General features: G+C 40.1%; 2 protein-coding genes across 3 annotated transcripts in view; both read right to left on the bottom strand.

The window, feature by feature from the left end:
* The window catches only part of LOC127880507 (F-box/WD repeat-containing protein 7-like), a 67152-nt gene extending 55686 nt beyond the window's left edge, over window positions 1-11466 (bottom strand). The window contains exon 1 of the mRNA XM_052427813.1: window positions 11411-11466. The gene's annotated coding sequence lies outside the window, so the exon portion shown is untranslated. The remainder of the gene's footprint in view (window positions 1-11410) is intronic.
* The window catches only part of LOC127880518 (protein rolling stone-like), a 317579-nt gene that overhangs the window by 49885 nt on the left and 247405 nt on the right, over window positions 1-20289 (bottom strand). The window lies entirely within an intron of this gene.

The following is a 20289-nucleotide window of genomic DNA, read 5'->3' on the forward strand; positions in this document are numbered from 1 at the left end:
TCAACTCTCGTATCTAGAAAACAAATGTTCTGACCAAATATCATTGTGACTTCTAGAGTGTTCACAAGGTTTCTCTATAGCCAAATAAGGAAAACTGCCCCGCCCACTGGCGGCCATGTTTTTCAACGAACTGGAACCACTTTTGAACTCAACCAACATATCATGAGGACAACCATTTTGACAATGTTACATGAAGATTGGGCATAAAATGTGACTTCTCCAGTGTTTACAAGGTTTTTCTTTTTTTTTACTTTTTTAGTGACCTAGTTTTTGACCCAGCATGACCCAGTTTCGAATTCGATCGAGTTATCATTGGGACAATGCTTCTGACCAAGTTTCATGAAGATTGGACAAGAAATGTGGCCTCTAGAGTGTTTACAAGGTTTCTCTATAGCCAAATAAGGAAAACTGCCCCGCCCACTGGCGGACATGTTTTTCAACGGAACGGAACCACTTTTAAACTCAACCAACATATCATTAAGACAACCATTTTGACAAAGTTACATGAAGATTGGGTATGAAATGTGACTTCTACAGTGTTTTTAAGGTTTTTATTTTTTTGACCTAGTGACCTAGTTTTTGACTCGGCATTACCCAGTTTCGAACTCGACCGAGGTATCATTGGGACAAAGCTTCTGACCAAGTTTCATGAAGATCAGACAAGAAATGTGGCCTCTAGAGTGTTTATGAGCAAATGTGGACGGATGGACGGAAGGGACAGACGACGGACAAAGACCGATTACAAAAGCTCACCTGAGCAATCAGCTGATCTCACAATGTCTAGTAAACCATAGTAAGCTGATCGCACAACTGCTAGTAAACCATAATCAGCTGATCTCACAACTGATAGTAAACCATAATCAGCTCATCTACACATGTAACAACTGCTAGTATGCAATAAATAGCTCATCTCACAATGTCTTGTAAAACATAATAAGTTCATCTAATAATTGCTAGTAAACCATAATAAGCTCATCTAATAATTGCTAGTAAACCATAATCAGCTGATCTCACAATTACAAGTAAACCATAGTCAGCTGATCTCACAACTGCTAGTAAACCATAATTAGCTCATCTCACAACTGATAGTAACATAATCAGAACATCTCACAACTGCTAGTAAACCATAATCAGCTCATCTCACAACTGATAGTAAACAATAATCAGATCATACCGTATTAAAGTGACAGTGTATATTAAGGCACAGTGTTATACCTCCAAATTTCAAATTAAAAAGCTTGTGCACGTTATACATTGATACAACACTATCCTGGCTGCTAAATTGCGAAAAGTTTGTTATATAATCGTAAATATTCAAAATGGCCACCATTTTTTTTTTTTACAGAAAACAACACCGTATAATCTTACAGACTGAAGGGGCCGTTGTCGAAACAACAAAAAGTTGTTACTCGTAGATATGAACGGGTTAGAAGAAGTTTTGAGCAAAAATAAATTTGTTTTAATAAAATATGCGGACATTGCTTTGTTTGTGTTTTTATGAATTCCGATGGGGACTGTTGTCAACATAGCGGAGAGCAGATAAAGGTAATTGTGAAGGAGATCTTTTTTTCGGGTAACAGTAGGTGTGATAGGGAGTCTTTTTGCACTTCATAATTGATTGGAAGCTTTTATTGAGTAATTTGTGCCACGACTTGTTGAGACCCTTATTGACATTTGAGACACTAATTGACACTTCAGAACGTGAAAATATGCAACGGCACATTGGTGTGCATAAATATTGAACGTTCAACAGGAGTGTTTTAAACATTCGTTTGCAATTGTTAGTTGTTTGAGAATGATAGCAATTAAGAAGAATTTTAAGGGATTGACGCATCAGACATTGACGGAAGACCACTCTAGATGACGGCAAAAGAACAACAAAGACGACAATGACCCTCAGGGCTTTTTTTCCTGACTTTGTGAAGCGGCCCTGGCCCCCTTACTTTGTGAAAAAATGAGTCGCGAACTTTTCAAAATTGTGAAAAAATGAGTTGCAATCTTTTCAAAATTGTGACAAATTGAGTCGCGAACTTTTCAAAATTGTGAAAAATTGAGTCGCAAACTTCTTAAAATTGTGAAAAACCAAGTCGTGAAATTATTAAAATTGTGAAAAACGGCCCATTTTGTAAAAATTCATGGCCATGTTAGGTTTGTGAATTGTCCTTTTCAAAATTGTGAAATGTCCTTCCACGGCCACTCATAAATAAGGAAAAAAAGCCCTGGCCCTTTCCAGGGTCACCCATATTCTCGAGAGAATAATGTTAAAAATTATCAAAAATATAGTTCTATGCAACCCATGCTCCTGTTCATATAAATGCTTCTTCGTTAAAGAATGCATAAGTAAGCTTTCCAATGACTCGGATTAATTGGTTGTGCAATAAAAAATGGCGGCCATTTTCGATCCGATTTTTGGGTTTTATGGTCTTGAATTCTTTTTTTCTCTCCAGTTTGGCTTTGGAAAATCGCATGCGCGTTATACATGGGGGCGCTTTATACATGGTAACTTAATACTTACCGTACCACAACTGATAGTACACAATAATCAGCTCATCACACAACTGATAGTAAACCATATATAATTTTAATCTGCTATTTTTGTCCTTTACAAATTACCCTTTAAATGTACTTTCCCAATTGAGGAAAAAATTCAAATTCCCATTTGCCATCTAAACATTTCCCAACAGGAAGGAACATTTCATTCCAAAGTGCATTATCTGCAAGTGAACAAACAAGAGCACCGCATAACGGGTGCCAACGCTCAGCTGGGGATGCAGTTTTGAATAAATGAAAGCTCGTCAGAATTTTTTAATTTTTTAGAAGTCACAGTGACCTTGACCTTTAACCTAGTGACCAAAAAATGGGTGTGGTGTGTAGAACTCATCAAGGTGCATCTACATATGAAGTTTCAAAGTTGTAGGTGGAAGCACTTTGATTTTTGAGCCAATGTTTTGGTTTTATCACGGCGGACGGCAAGCTGGCTATGACAATACCTCGGGTTTTCTCCAAAAACAGCAGAGCTAATAAAAATGAGCCCTGAAACAAAACATTTCAAGCCAAAATGCATATGAATGATAATTTGAATTGGTTTGAGCAATTTATACCAAGCAATTTAAAAGACCCATCATTCCCAATCTAAAGATTTCACAACGGGAATTTTCCAAATTTCATAGGTTTTCGCGCTAATTATTCAAAATTGGGACAGTACCGGTACTTTTCCCTATTGGGCAAAAAAATCGCTGAAATTTTCACTTTTACTCTGAATCCTTCCAATTGTAATAAAAAATGTAACAAATATCATGGCACACGGTAAAATATCATGAGAGTCAACCATCCTTTGACAAACACAGTGAATTCCTTTATTTAAAGCCCTGGTCAAATAAATGCAGTGTTTTATAAAAACAGTTTTGCTGTTACTTATTTGATTCCTCATAATTTGATAAACACAGATACTGCAAAAACTTATTAATTATTTCCTGTCTAAAGCACAAACTCATGCAATTGACCATTTAAGCAAGAAATACATGTAATTGCTTTTAATATACGTTGTAATTCTTTCCTACGCTCTATCCATCATATTGGTAACTGTTGTAATGATGTCGCTATTGGTTAGGTTGCACTACACTAATCTTTTGCACATGATGATATTTTATTTCGCCTTAGTCGATAACGATGTCGAACAGTCGTCAAATATCTACACTCAGGGCTTTTTTTCTTCTGTGGCAAGGGCCTAATAAAGGCCCCTTCTCCTAAGAGAATTTCTTTAAAATCATGCAATTTTCCCCAAATTACAAGCTTACTTTGGAAAATTTGTTCCCCTTTTTCAGTTGTGTCGATAATTGTTTCACCAAAATTGAAGACCAGGCCCTTTCCCCAAATCAAGAAATAAAGCCCTGACACTGTACAAAATTTCAAAATGAAAATGTCAGCAAGAATAGTGTGTTGTACTGTCGTCGTGATTTTTAGGTTGCATGCAGCCAAAGGATTATTTCCGTAGGCTGCCATTCAGGTAAATTTAATGTGTTTTTGAAGTTTATTCATCGCTTTTCTTAATTGGTTACGAACAACGTCTGTTTAGTGATGCACACAAAATCTGTGCGCAAAACTGTGATTGTGTTTATGAAGGGGTGCATATGAACTCCCAGAGCTGCCATAGCAAAAATTATCAAAGGCTCTGGGTGTATGTTTACAGACTAGATGATCATCAGATGAATGTAACAAGTTCAGTATCCCATGTCATAGTCTACTTATTTAAACTAGAAGAGTAAAATGTTTCTGATGAGGTCATTAAAAATAGTGTTATTTTGTGGAGATATTTTCCAAAAATTTAAATGTTAAAGCAAATCATTGAAAAAAATAATTTATTATTTTAAATTGATAATTTATTAAATTTTATTTTGTGAATCAAAGTCACCTGCATTCTCTTCACCTTGGATATTCATTTTTTCCTCACATTAATATAAACTTGTTAATAAAATTGAATTTGCACCGTACCATTTGTAAAATTATCTCAGAATTATTTCAGCAATAATACCATAGTATTGTTGTGCCGGTGCCCGGTCTACAAAATGCGCACATACCTCGTGATTGGGAACCAGCGACAAATCGGTATAGTGCATGCTGGGTAGCACGAGTTTGTACGGTCTCTTATGCACGGGTGACTGATGCGAGTAGACGTATTTTCCCAAGCTGAGTATTGCTTGGAGTAATTGTGAGCCTGAGTGAGTAATTGTGAGCCTGAGTATAGGTTATATTGTATCATATTGTATTATGTTGTATTTTATGTGTGTTCAACACGTATTTCCCTGGAAGGCCATTCCCAGAAGATATAAGTGAGTCTGTGACTGTGTATGTGAGTCTGTGAGTTGCCTGTGATTGTGTCAATGACACGCATTTCCCTGGAGGTGTATTCCCAGAAGTATATGTGTATGTAAGCCGGTGACTGTGTGTTTAAGTACGTATTTGCCTGGAGGTGTATTCCCAGAAGTATATGTATAGTGCTATTTGTGACGTGGACGAGCCGTAGCCGACGAGTGTCCACCCGCCGAGTCGACGAGTATAGCCGACGAGTATAGCCGACGAGTTCCCTCGAAGACGACGAGGACGATTGGTGCCATCCTGACGAGCATTCCAGTTGATGCCCATGTGAGTAGTTTAGTATCTTGTCGTTGCTAGTAATTGCTGTAGTGGTTGTGAAAGAACCCCAAAGAGCTAACCGTGAAAACACTACAATGGCACCCAACGTGGGGCACAGTGAAACTTGTGTTTAACGGTTAGGCTAGTTGCAAAATCAATCGGCATCGCATAATTTATTTTCAATCGACGGATCAAATTCAATTTGAAGTGTATAGAAACTGTTCGTTTCATAAAACGTGATTTCTGTTGTTAACTTGTTGAACTCAGTGTTCGTCTATTTTAAGAAGTGTGTAACAAACAGACGGCATCGTAGTTTTTTTTTTTCCATTGTTGGCATTCGCCGGCCATGTTATCAGTTGGTGAAATATTTCTTAAAAAACGTGATTTTCCAATGCTGTTTGTTACAGTTTAATTGCTTGTGTAATCAACGGATGGCCACGTGTTTTTTTTTATTTGGCAATTTTCCCGTGATTAGTTGGCGCGTATTCTGTGCGCAGCAGTTCATGAAAAACGTGTTTGGTTGACTGCTGTATATAGCAGTGTAAATTGCTGATGTATCGGTAACTAAAGTCCGAGGAAATAGAAGTTTACACGCACGAGTTTTGTCATTGGCAATTCTTTTTATAGCAGTGCTTTGGCGAATGTAAACTGGGTCCCGGGAAATTAGTGCTTAACGTCAAGTTAAGCGACGTGTTTCTTACTTTCAGTTTTTATTGATTATTGATAGCAACAACAGTGATAGCGATTTTGTTAATTGGTTATTGTTGGGCAATTAAATGTTAATTGTCTACCAGTAGACACAAAAGTTTTTATTTCAGAATTTCTTGGCCCATTTATTTTAGGTTTTTTATTAATTTAACTTTTTCATATTTACTTGTAAAGTTCTAAATTGACAATGGATATGGGAAGTGGATATACCCCACCATTTTTACTGGTAGCCCCAAGAAAAATTCGAGTGAACTACGACACTCCCACTAGATTATGCAATATTCTGGGTGTGGGCAGACAACTGGCACAGGCCATTGTTTTGATACGGGAAAATACGGGAAATTTTTTACCACATACTTTAGAGGCAATTATAGGGCGGCCGCTGACCTTTGGTGACATGACCGAGTTGGATTTTAGTACTAACCCCGCATTATTTAGAGAAGCCCTGGGGTATGGGGATGGGGCGGAACATGTTGGGGAGGGTGGAATGGGGCGGTCAATCGCAAATAGGCCCATTGACCCACACGAAAGGTGGATAGATATGTCTGTGCTTGAGAAGGAGTCGGTAAGTCAGGATCGCGAGAGGGCCCAACTCGAAGCCCAAATTTCGGCTCTTGAGGCGGACGTAGCTCAATGGGACGATTTTCTTCCCCAGATTGCAAAGCCTTTGCTCCCAAAGCGTCTGTTGTTACAGCCGGACCGTATGATGACAAGCATACCGAAACCGTTTAATGTCGCATCAAGCGTCCACGCCCCGCCCCCTTTGTTAGGTTTGCCCCAGAGTAGGGACAATGGGCCTACGGGATCCCATCGTGCCTCAAAGGGCCCTCTTTCCCCGAATGGTCTACCTGTCCCAATTCCATCTACCATCACTATTCCCATACCCAGCAATGCACCGGTTTTCAATAATTTGCCCGGACCAAGCAACCCTCCTGGCCCAAGTATTCCCCCGACACAGAAAGATCGGGATGTTCTGACAAAATTGCCTAAGAGCCTGCTATATGATGGGCAGAGCAATTGGTTTGTTTTTCAGAGCAAATTTGAGCGCTACGCAAGGGTGCACGATTGGTCTGACGCAGAATGCGCCGATTGCCTTGGTTGGTGTTTGACAGGAAAGGCGGTCGATTTCTATGCGTTGCTTACCGAAGGGAGAGGGACGGTACCTTACGCAGAGCTAATGCAGCGACTGCAGGAGCGTTTTGGCGCCAGGGAGCTTACCGCCACCGCGCAGGGCCGTTTCCACGTTGCCCATCAGGAAGTAGGCGAGTCCCTAGACAATTGGTCAGATCGGGCGCTGAAGCTGGCAGCAGCGGCGTTTCGTGATCTGCCCTATGCATACGCCGCTGAACAGGCAGTGACGAAGTTTTGTCACGGTTTGATTGACGAGGAGGCCGGCAAGCATGTTAGTCTGCAGTTACCAACATCTATGGGAGATGCGATGAACATGCTGAAGATATATTGCCATGTTCAGTCGGCTTGCGCCGCGGCTCCGAGGTATACCCAGGAGACTGAGCAAGAAGAGTCAATGTGGGTTCACGAGGTGAAGAAAGCACCCACTGCGGATGAGGTGAGTGTGTCGGCGGTCGACAAATTGACCCAGGTGGTCGAGAAGTTGCTGGATGCTGTGGAGAGATTGTCAAACTCTTTTGGAAGTTCGGCCGTTGATCCCTTTGTCCGACAACCGGGTAAGCCGTTTCGAAATAAAAAAGGCTATGCCGAATACCCTGTGGAGTGCTCCTACCCAGGGAAGGTCCGGAACCGGTGGTACAACGACCAACGCCAGTTTATGTATCCTGCGGGTGCGGGTGGCGGAGGTTTACGTGGGCATCGGAACCAAAATTCAAAAGTCCGCCCTGAGGGATCGTATCGCGGCAGATATGGTTCCAACTGGGGACATTTCCATGCCATGTCCTTGCCCAACCATAAGGAGAAGGAGCCCGTTGTGGTAGCTGCGACGACTAAGCAGTTGGGCCAACCGGAAGTGGATCATGTAAACCAGCTAGGTCCGGTTTCCCAGTCCTGCATGAAGGTGCAGCATGCCAAGGACGTGCACGATGCAGTTCCCTTGGTGCTGCCAACAGTGCCAGATGTCGTCAGTGATCCAAGGATGGTCATTGGCGAGAGCACTGAAGGATACCATGGAGATCCTGTGTGCGATGATGAATTTCGCGTGCAGCGCGTTGCGGTTCAGTCTGCGGAGGCGGCTAAAAGCATGGCGACCGACAGGGCCGACCAGGTGGGGGCCAAAATAGCCCAACGAAAAGCTGCTGAAACTACTCCGGCCACCGGAAGGTCAGTCCCTGTCAGACGTGCGACAGAAGTTGCCGCGTGTGACCGCCGTGAGGGCGGCGCATGCGGATGCCGAGTTACCCCAGATGACAGCTGGGAAGGTGGTGTTCGAAGACTTGTTAGGCGTGGTTCCAAAGGGTGGCGACCCTCTAGTTCTCGCCGCTGGGAGCGGTCCCAGCGGTGGAAATTAGGTTGGCGACCACCAGAGCGTCTAACTTCCAAAATCTGTACCGCCTAAAATTGTAAATGGCGAGGTTAATTGTTAGTAAAACTAGGAAAACAATGCAAAATACAAAAGACCCCCATTTTTAAAAAAATACAGTAAAGTTGCAGTCACATTCTATTCGCGGTGTTGATAATGTATTACGGTGTACGCGGAGTATCTCTAGTAGTAACACTAAAAGCAGCAGCAGTAGTAGTAGTAGTAGTAGTAGTAGTAGTAGTAGTAGTAGTAGTAGTGGTAGTAGTAGTAGTGGTAGTAGTAGTAGTAGTAGTAGTAGTTGTAGTAGTAGTAGTAGCAGAAGTAGTAGTAGTAGTAGTAGTAAAAGCTGTTGTTATGAATATTACATGAAGTACGCGGTGTATAAAAGTAATAGTTCTCTTAAACATTTTGATTAGTTTGATTAGATTGTTTTGAATATATATGTCCTATTGTCTCAGTTTAAGCCCAGTCTTTTATTGCAATATTGTTGGAACTATAAAAGTGAAATTAATCTGAGCAGTGCTCTGCGAAATGGGGGTTTAATGAATAGGCATAAAGTGTCGTCCCAAATTATCTTGTGCCGTCCGCGCTTAACTTCCTGTAATTTTTGTATTACCGCGCTAAGAAGTGCTTTGCACAGTCACGGATGTGTTTGATTATTTCCCGTGAAGTCTGTTGTTTTTTTTCCCTTATGGTCGGGTGTGACATTGTCGGACATTGTCGGACGACCGCTGTCACACCGCACCATCGGATGTGGTAACTACGCAGATGGTGAATAGGAACCCGGTTTCCCCTGCAATATCCAAGTCTTGGCACCTCCGTCACCTTTTATCCTTCCATGTTAAGATTTGTGAGTCGATCTAACTTCAATCACTTCGTCATTGCTGTATCATGTCATTTATTTCCGTAATTTTCTATAAATTCTTTTCTACCAACCATATGCCGAGCAATGTCGTAGAATTTTGTCGCATGAGTTTGTTTTTTATAGGTGACAGTGCTTGACGACCACTGTCACACTCAATACTGTTGGCCGGAAGTGGTATTTCCCGGAGTTGTTCTTTTAAACAATATTTGCAGGTCTTTTTAAATTTGTGTGTGACCGTGCTTGACGGCAACTGTCTCTAGCGTCACTTTGATTTTTTGAATGACCGGAGATGTTTCCCGGTGCATGCACACTTTTATTTTGTTTTTATTTTTGTAAAGTACATTATTTCTCAGTGTGATCACCACATTCTAATACATAAGTGACTGTACTTGTTGGACGAAAGCCAACAAGAATGTTTTTTCTTGATTAAGCAATTGTCGGACGATAGCCGACAATAATGTTTTTTTTATTTACTAATGTGATGGAAATTTTCTTATGCAAGAAACATATTGGTCACTAACCGCTAGAATGCAGCGGTCTGTATGTACCCCGCTTGGCAAAGGCACTCCCGTGCCTGCGGGAGGGGGATCATGGTCCCATTTGAGTCTCTATCTCTTCTGCCTTGGGTGCGACCGTAGGGCGGCGGTCCAAGAGGACAAAAGTGGGAGGAATGTAGTGGGTACAATAGTTTTATTTTTATTGTCTTTTCCTCCATATAATGTCAATGATTATGTATAAAATTAAAAGCAATTATATGTATTATTTGGACAAAAATAAGATTTTTTATTCTTATATTTTTAACCTTTTTGTCACTGAGATATTATTTAAACGCATTTGTAGTGCCTTAGAAGGTTACGTTTCTTGTGATTTTTATTTTAATATAACCAAGCGGATTTTTATTGTATATTATGCAGTCACATGCAGAGGGCGTAGGCCTTCTCATTTGGGCTGCGAGGAGATGTATTTGTATGCAGTTATTTTATTTCTTAAAATTTGTGAAAATAGGTTGGAAGGTGGGTACACTTGTCCAATTATTGTGCAGACAAGAAAAGGAGCAAGAGTTACCGGGCCTTATTATGAACTTTTATTTTTAACACTTTATTAACAAAGATTAAGGCTCATATGCGTTCATATTTGTGCGAAGGTGCTAAACACAAATGGTCATTTAATGGAGATGCATTAACTTTAGTTGTGGTTTATGGCAGGCGTTGTGCCAAAAGAGAGGTCGGACGAAAGCTATGCCTGACTAAGGGGAGTTGGGTCAAGGTGCTTACGCAAGGGGCACTATTACTTCATCGGTGGCGCCGGTACGATTCCTTCGCTGTGTGGCGTCGTCCCAAAAGGACAAAAGTGGGAGGAGTGTTGTGCCGGTGCCCGGTCTACAAAATGCGCACATACCTCGTGATTGGGAACCAGCGACAAATCGGTATAGTGCATGCTGGGTAGCACGAGTTTGTACGGTCTCTTATGCACGGGTGACTGATGCGAGTAGACGTATTTTCCCAAGCTGAGTATTGCTTGGAGTAATTGTGAGCCTGAGTGAGTAATTGTGAGCCTGAGTATAGGTTATATTGTATCATATTGTATTATGTTGTATTTTATGTGTGTTCAACACGTATTTCCCTGGAAGGCCATTCCCAGAAGATATAAGTGAGTCTGTGACTGTGTATGTGAGTCTGTGAGTTGCCTGTGATTGTGTCAATGACACGCATTTCCCTGGAGGTGTATTCCCAGAAGTATATGTGTATGTAAGCCGGTGACTGTGTGTTTAAGTACGTATTTGCCTGGAGGTGTATTCCCAGAAGTATATGTATAGTGCTATTTGTGACGTGGACGAGCCGTAGCCGACGAGTGTCCACCCGCCGAGTCGACGAGTATAGCCGACGAGTATAGCCGACGAGTTCCCTCGAAGACGACGAGGACGATTGGTGCCATCCTGACGAGCATTCCAGTTGATGCCCATGTGAGTAGTTTAGTATCTTGTCGTTGCTAGTAATTGCTGTAGTGGTTGTGAAAGAACCCCAAAGACCTAACCGTGAAAACACTACAGTATTATTAACGTAATGGTGACGTCCCTGCATTTCGGATATACCATTTTGGTTGGTTAATATTTGATAATACTGTGGTAATTGCCAATTACGAAAAACACCTGTTACTTTGGAACAAATTGTATGTATATTCACGAAAACAATATTTTTAGAATAAATGTTTACCTCAGCTGTCGTGTTTTTTAATTAAGAAATTCGATGCATTCCGCATGATATGTGACTGGTTCCCTGGTATGACTAAATGGTGAAAAAGTCCCTTTCCGCAGAAAGGGGTAGCGTTATTCGCTTGCATTTTTTTATTTATAATATTGTTCAAATAACCTCGCAAATTACTCTATTTAAAATCTATACAAAGTATGTAACCCTACATTGTTTTTCAAGTACTAACGACTCTTGATCTTGATGTGTTATGGTGAAACTTTGAAAAACATTTACTCAACGCGCGTGCGTCAAGTTGCTGTAAACTTACTCAGTTTTCGTGTCCCCTCACCCCCCCCCCCCATCTAATTTGATTGATAAACTCAGAAACTGGATCGTTGGTAACTGTTTGGTATTTGTGAACCAGGTCTGGTGGAAGAGAGTTCCAGTCACATATTAAACTGAACTTCAGTACGTTTGTTCTTGCCGTAATTCTGTTAAAGTGTTCATTATGTATACATATTTTTGGTGTAGCGAATAGGTCGACAAAGTTGATCCAATGGTTAATTTGCCCATGAATTAAGTCCTTTGCATAGTAAAATTAAATCTATTTTGTTTTCTTATTTCTTTCAAAGGTTGAAGTTTGGTCCCTTAGATCTTTAGTCATTGATCCCGGTTCGTAGTCCCGATAATTATAATTAATGAATTTAGATGAACGATTTTGTACACTTTCAAGTTTTTCTTGTAAGTAAATTTGATGCGGACCCCAGGCCGCGCTGGCATATTCTAGCACTGGTCGGATTAAACCTTTGTATGCCTATAGTTTTACCTCTTGAGGACTCATAGATAAATTTCTTTTGAGAAGACCTAAGGTTCTATACGATTTGTTGCAGATTTTATTAACATGTTTACTCCAGTTCAGATCACTAGTGATATTCACACCAAGATATTAAATACGAGATAATAATTCTAGACGAATATTTTTCAATGTGTATTCAAAATTAATGTTCTTCTTGTTACATGAAAGAGTCATCATATTACATTTACTGGGTTGAAATCTCATTCCCCATGATGTGGCCCAGTTACCAAGTTTGTTTATGTCCGATTGTTAATCCAGAAACTCTCAAATTTATTGATTTCCTTAAAGCAGACACAATCATCGGCAAAATGTTTAATATCTGAAGTTATGTCCATAGAGATGTCATTAATATGTACTTAAAATAGGATCGGGCCTAACACAGTTCCCTGCGGTACTCCAGACTTAACAACTGAGGACTCGGACCTGGAGCCATTAACCACAACACATTGCTTACGGTTTACTAAACACGAATCAATCCACTGTAGAATGTTTACAGGAACATCATATTTATGTAATTTAGTCTTTAATAATTCATGAGGCACGGTGTCAAAAGCTTTTCAAAGTCAAATATATAAATGTCCACTTGCTTGGATTTATCTATCGATGTTGCCCAGTCATTAATGACGGTTCCAAGTTGAGTTTCTTAACTGTGATTTTTACGAAAAGCATGTTGATTTTTTATTTAAAATACATCTGTGAGTGATTTAAGTGGTTGATTTAAAAAAGTTGCTAAACGGGCCGATTGTCGAAATCTCCGTAAACACGGAAAGGACGTAAAAAGTACAAAAAAAACGCATAGAAAGCCCTTTCGGGATAACGAATACCCTTTGCGGACAGTGACCTTTTCAGCTGTTCAGTCATATACTTTCGTGAAATAGTTCCTTTAAAAAATCTTATTGATCGAAATGTCTTTGGGGACCGTAAATCAATTCTGCTAGAGAAAACGTCCTATCTATACCTAACATATTGTTTAACTTTCTGTTTACAATGGAGAAATTGGTGAATTTTATTATTTGTATTCTTTATATATTCACACTAGCAAATAAAGCCTTCATTTTGGCGTAATATGTAAGCTGTATTGATAAAGGCGGTGGTATAAGAACCATATGCATAAGGCATGGTAAATATATCTTGATACATTTATTAGTGTTCATTTTGTTTTACTTTTGATGAGAAGTTAAACTTTATACAAGGCTGTCATACAATAATGTCTGTTACTGCATGTGTAACATACTTTTCGCTTATTATGAACATTATCAAACGCTCCTTTACATTATTTTAGGCCCTTTTCGTAACATTCAGTTTTGTTTGCATCACAAAATTGATGAAAATTTCAGGATGCACGTACTATTACAAAATTTTACACGACTGTCAATATGAAAAGGTTTCTGATTATAAACAAGGTTTACAATGAAGGTTTTTGATTATAAACCAGGTTTACAATCAAACACATTTCCTTCACGAATGACGAACATCCTTTCCGCGGAAAGTAGCTCTTTTCGCTATTCAGAGGAAATTGGAAACCAAACCTGCACAATGGCTATTTTACACTTATATTGATATCCATGATAATAAGACATTCGCTATAATTTCCCCTCAACGAGCGTTTTTACTGAAATAAATGCGTTTGTATTATTATTTGCCTTTAAAAACCAGTGTATTGTTAATCTTAAACAGAATTTCTTACCGTTTTACAAATGAATGGGGTGGATGGGGTGTTCAGCGTAGAGATAACTATATCTTACGTTGTCAATTGGAAGGGAGGCTCCATCGGCAGGACGGCACATTTCGTATTACCAACTGCACTTTCTTGGAGAGGAGATGGGCGCCGCCAAGATTTACTCAAGTCCACTGAAAGGAAATGAAGACACCAGGACTGCATAATACCAAGCAGGATCGGTCGGGGCCCGGAAAAACAGCGACTGTGCACTCCATTGCCAGTCTCCATGATAGATGTGGTATGTAAGCTACTGGAGCTTACTGGAGCTAACCCAGCGATCAAGATGGCAACACAGGGAACAACCATAACAACATGGAAGGTAAGAACACTCCATGCATGCGGGAAGATCCACGAACTGACACACGATCTGAAACGCTAACGATGGGATATCATCGGAATAGCCCCGCGCAGGTTTTTAGGCTTCGATGAAACCTCAACGGACGAAGGGCACAATATATGGTTCAGTGGGGAAGATTCCAAACATCGCTACAGGTTGCTTTCCTTGTAAGGAAGCAGGTAGTCAACAGCCTCATTAGTTGCATCCCAGTCTCCATCATACTTATCTCCATTCGTATCTCATCGAGACCTCACAACATCACCATCATCCAGGTCTATGCAACAACATCAGACAACAAAGAGATCGAAAAGTTTTATGAAGATTTAAAGTGCACCATAGCCAAGGTCCCGAAGAAAGACATCCTCATCATCGAGGGAGACTGAAACGCCAAGGTTGGACCAGATGCCTACCACGACTGATCTGGGACAGTATAGTACGATTTGGCATAGGAGTGACCAACGACATTAGGCTTAGACTTTTTGGTTAGAAGCCACCAACTCGCCCGTTTGAACACATTGCACCCACACAAACCGTCCAGAACAGGGACCTGGCATGCTCAAAATGGGCAAGTACACAACCAGGTCCAGCATAAACAAGGCAAACACATGAAGGTTTCCTGGCGCTGACATTGGCAGTCACCATCACTTATAGTGCTCACTAACTTCAAGCTGAAGCCAACGAATAAGCGCATCACAAAGAACCCTCGCATTGTATTTGACTGAAAGATCCAGAGATAGCAGAGGCATTGCAAGCACAGATAGGTGGCATGTTTGCAGCCCTGAACATCACAAACAATTATATTGACACCAATACCAACAACATAATTGAAGTCCTGCTGCCATATACAGAAGAAGTTCTTGGGAGAGAGAGAAGAACGACAAGCAATGGGTGACGACTGCGTTCATGGATTTCGGCGACAAAAGATGAGAGCTAAGGGATGAAAAGTACACCAGCCAGGAATCTATGAAAGTAAAACAGAAAGCAAACATGGAGTTGAGGAAGAAGATGAAAGAGGCCAAGGAGGAGTGGATTCAGATGAGCAAAATATGAATATTAACAAAGAGATGACCAAACGCAACTGTAAGAAGGCCTTCCGCACTGACAATAACCTAACGAAGACCAATCAGCTGAATGCCACTTATAAAGCATACACTGACGGAACTTCACGAATTAAAGTGCTGCAGTCCTGAACATGTTGATTTAATACTGATGCGACCTGTATAACTATCTGCTTCAACCAGATCCCAGTCTTCTTCAGAAGGATTAAACACCAGAAGTGGACAACGCAACTCTGCCCATACTAATGGCGGAGTTGGAGGAAGCAGTGCGCAGTCTGAAGGCAGGAAAATATTCGGACTGAACAACGTTCCTTCCGAGCTGATTACGAACGTAGGAGAGGCAACGATGGCAGCGATGACGGCACTATGCCAGAAGATTTGGAAGGCGAAGAAGTGGCCGAAACAGTGCACCCAGTCTCTGGTCACCCCCCTACCAAAAAAGGGCAACCTCAGGCTGTGCAAGAACTATCGCACCATCAGCCATCCCAGCAAAGTCATGCTACGCCTCATCCTCAACCGACTGAAAAGTATGGTTGAGGAACTGCTGGCGGAAGAGCAGGCTGGATTCAGAGCTAAATGTAGCACAGTAGAACAAGTCTTCAACTTCAACTGAGTCATCATAGAGAAACACCTGCAACACTAACTTGAGCTCTTCCACAACTTCATTAACCTTAAGAAAGCGTTCTACTGCGCGTGGCATGATAGCCTATGGCAGGTTCTGAGAGGATTCAACATTAACGAAGGCTGGTCCAAGACATCCATGAACTCTACAGAAACGCCAGCAGCGTAGTTTTTCTCAATGGACAGATGGGTGACATCTTCAGGACATCAATGGGCATCTGTTCGGGATGTCTGCGCTTCCTCGTTTTGTTTAACCTTTTGTTTTGAGAAGATAATTCAGGACAACCTCCAAGACCCCCACACATCCATCTCCATTGGTTGCAGACCGATCTCCAACTTGAGATTCGCTGATGACATTAGCCTCATGCATGGAATCAGCAGTGAACTGCAAGACCTCACCAACAGACTCTATGAAAGAGCAGGGGGATACGGGTTGGAATTCAGCATGGAAGTCGAAGATCATAGTGAACTGCATAAACAACACCAGTGCAGACATTACCATGACCAGCAAGAAGCTGGAAAAAGTAAACATCTTCAAGTACCATGAAGCAACCCTGTCCAAGGATCGAATAACAATTGCCATGTTTACCGCAGAGATTGCCAGACTGAGCAAGTTGTGGACAAGCTGCTCCATCAGCTTCCCTTCCAATCGCAGGCTCTACAAGCCACTCCTAGCCTCCATCCTACTGTACAGCTGCGAGACTTGGAACTCAACGCGCAAACAGAATGCAGGATACAGGCCTTTGAAGTGTCTACGAAGACTGCTCCGCATCTCCTACAAAGAACACAAGTATGTCCCAAACATAACAGAAGCACTTGTTGGTGACCATAAAACGATGAAATGTAGCTTGTTTTGTACACGTCACCAGGCACGACTCTGTAAGCAAGACTGTGCTCCAGGGCAGGCTAGAGGAAGGTCGCTGTCGAGGCCGTCAAAAGAAAAGAGGAATGGACAAGTGAAAGAGTGAGCATTCCTCCTCATGGACATTTCCAGCAGCCCATAACAGACCTGACCGGTGGAAGAGCTGTGTTGTCGTCTGTCCCCCCCCCTCCCCCCCGCAAACCGGTCAAGGGAATGGTGATTATGAACAAATGAAATTTAAGAGATTATTTTACATGAGATACAAGAGTCCTGTTACAAGATTCCATGAAGATCACAATTTAGTTTTTCCTAATACATGTATATAACTTGTTACTTAGTTAAAATGATAAAAATTGTATTCATCAAGTTAATAAGGATGGTAAGACTTTGATCACGGAAAGGTGCCAATAAACAGAAGGGAGGGTGAAACAGACAGGTTGAAAATGTTTCTGGAAGACAGTTCAAGCCAAGTTAAATTGTTAGGATCTGTAGTTAAATTGTTTTGACCAAGTTTTTCTCCCCAAAATAAATATGCACATTAATTGGCCATGTGCCAACACAGGCGTACTTTTTCTTTAATGTAAGTGACTTAAATATGCAGGAATGTACCTGTTATTGTATTAATTGTATATGCAAAATGGGTTAGTCTTAGTTTGGCAAGTGTAAGTTTCTACTGGTGAAAGATATAAAGTGCACGTCACAACATAATTAATTTGCTCTCTCTGAGATAAGGGAATTATACATATGATATTTCTTTATATACTATTTACCAATTTGACTCAGGGCACAGACTAACAAGTGTCTCAAAAGCTGCAAACTTTTGAGCTTAACATTTTTATGTTTGAACTCGGGGAATAATAACAGCAAAAAACTTTTTTGTTTTTGGCCCCATGTAATGGATTAACGATAGTAAAAGCAGCTCCGATACATGTAGGCTTATAATGCAATATTTTGATGAAGGTCTAGTACCTTTCTGTTTTAAGGAATGTTTGGCCCCTCCGCATTAAGTAGTCCAGTGTTGGTTCACCATATAACGCTATGTAAATCTGTCCTTAGTTTAAAGGGGCCGTCCAACATATTTTGGCATGTATTGAAGCTTTTCGTTAAATGCTTTATATTGATAAATTTAAAAATGTGCACTAACAATCTCCAGAAAAAAAACACAAGAATACAATTAAAAAAAGAAAGAAAAACAAGATATGTGTTCGTCAGAAACACAATGCCCCCTACTGCGCCGCTTTGAAATAAAATTTCTATTTATAATTTAGCAGGTATAGAAATCATCTCCCTTTACCCAGTGGGCACCCAAACGTTGCTGCAACGTTGTATTTAGGTTGCAGTCAAACGTTGCAATTTGGTTGTACCAATGGTGTATATGAAAGTTTTCCCGACGTTTTTTTCCAAACGTTGCTGCAAAGTTGTATTTAGGTCGCATTAAAACGCATTAATTTTAAATTCTATTTAAAATAATATATATAGGATCTTGCATGAGTGGTCGTTTTGTATTAAGTTTATTAAACGAGTCATCTAAATAAAGATTCATGACAAAGGAAATTAAATGGCCGGAATCTAAACAAAAGCATAATCGCCAAGACCGTAGCATCAGTTCTCTGCGTTAGGACCGCGCGATACTTTCGTACAAAGTCATTCCTTACTTAATTTCATTTTTAAAACCATTTTTATTTCTATCGTATACAGAATTCTATTCTCCTAAGCAAGATGTAATTTTTTAAACTGAACTCCAAATATAAACGCTACAAATCGGTATAAAGTACGAACATTTCAACCGTAAATCTAGACTCTAAAACGGTGTGATATTTGCAAAAGTTAAAGTTATAACTCGCCGGGCTGCCCAAATTAGAATGAAAACATAATATATATATTTATATATCTGAAAACTACGTAACGTAGGCTTTCTAATGATATAAAATTTGTCAAAATCGGCCGAAAGTGAAAGTTTAATTAAACAAAAGACGTGAGTGGGTACATCAAAATGTATAACCTCGGCGCATCGATGTACGCTAATCGATAACTACAGGTTACGAAACAAAGTATCGACAAGCTATTTGCCGATACGGTCCCGTTTCATATCCGTCTCATCTAGAGTCCGTGAGTACGATTCCTACTCGGGGAGCGTTTCATTATCCGCTCTATATGCACCAAGTACTGGTTCTTTCTAGGAAACGGACTCGACAGTGTGCATATCTGCCGATAATACTCGAAAGAGCGGTTGGCAGTAAATAGTTTGTTTATTTTATTTTTTTCGGCGTAAGCTGTATTAAGCCAGCTTTTCACCTTAGCCTGACCTTTGTAAGTGTCCAATAAAATTCCAATAAAATTTCCCGCGGCTAGGTACGAATGAATACACTTCATTTATTCCATTGGCTGATTTGAGTATACCACCAGAACATTGGAAACATATCCGCGTCTTTGTAACACTGTTTTACTGTATGAAACAATTTTATATCGAATGAAAAGGCTTAATAGATAGAACAGTTTTACACTCAATTCTCGACATCAATACAGTTTGTGCGTACACCTTTTATTTTCAGAGTATTACCAGCGCAAGAGCGTTTATACTTAAAAGGCTATGTTCTCATATTTAGTACTTACTTCCTTATTCTTGTCAACATGTTAACATGTAAAAGTATAAAGAGCAATGGAAGCGAGGCCTCACTTTAAAGCATTGCATTTCAACCCGCGAGGTATATCGGGTCAATTCGCGGACATTCAGAGTTTATATACAGGTCATCACCGGAGTTGGCGGCCAGTAAAATAATCGTTATATAATAAAGACGCTATCCATGAACTAGGTGACCTGGAATTTTCTTTAGACCAGAAATATGTTAAATGAAGATATTCAGCAATATAATTATGGTATGTAAATAATAGATTCTTAATGTGTTTTCAACAATACAATGATAAATATTATTGTTGATAAATTTAACAATAATTATTCGTCCATATTGCCTAATGTACTAAAGTGATATTATGAGCATGTAACAGTTTATAGGTGTCTATCGCAACCGATGATTATTTTTGATGTTTCTACTTCATATACACTTATATTAATTAATGCAGCATCATCATACTAAAACAATATACCAGAAAGAGAAAAATAATGCATTTGAATATCAACCGTACTTTCGTTTGACAACTGATCATGCGTTTACGAGTTGAACCTATATTTAGTTTTAGTGCAGATTTGTTCATACGACACAAAGACACGAAATTGTTTTACGGATCATTTCAGCTTACAGGACTGGGTGGGTCACGTAAGAATATCGAATATAAAATATATTTTTATAAACAACTGGTAGCAAGGTGAGTTGCAGATAATTAATCAGTAACCATATTTTAACTAACTATTTTGACCTGTTAATTCTTTTCAGCTCAATTCAACAGTGCAAAATGCCCATAATATCACTTTAAGCATTTGCACGATGATA

Source organism: Dreissena polymorpha, chromosome 5 (genome assembly GCF_020536995.1).
Source record: "Dreissena polymorpha isolate Duluth1 chromosome 5, UMN_Dpol_1.0, whole genome shotgun sequence".
Taxonomy (NCBI): Eukaryota; Metazoa; Mollusca; class Bivalvia; order Myida; family Dreissenidae; genus Dreissena; species Dreissena polymorpha.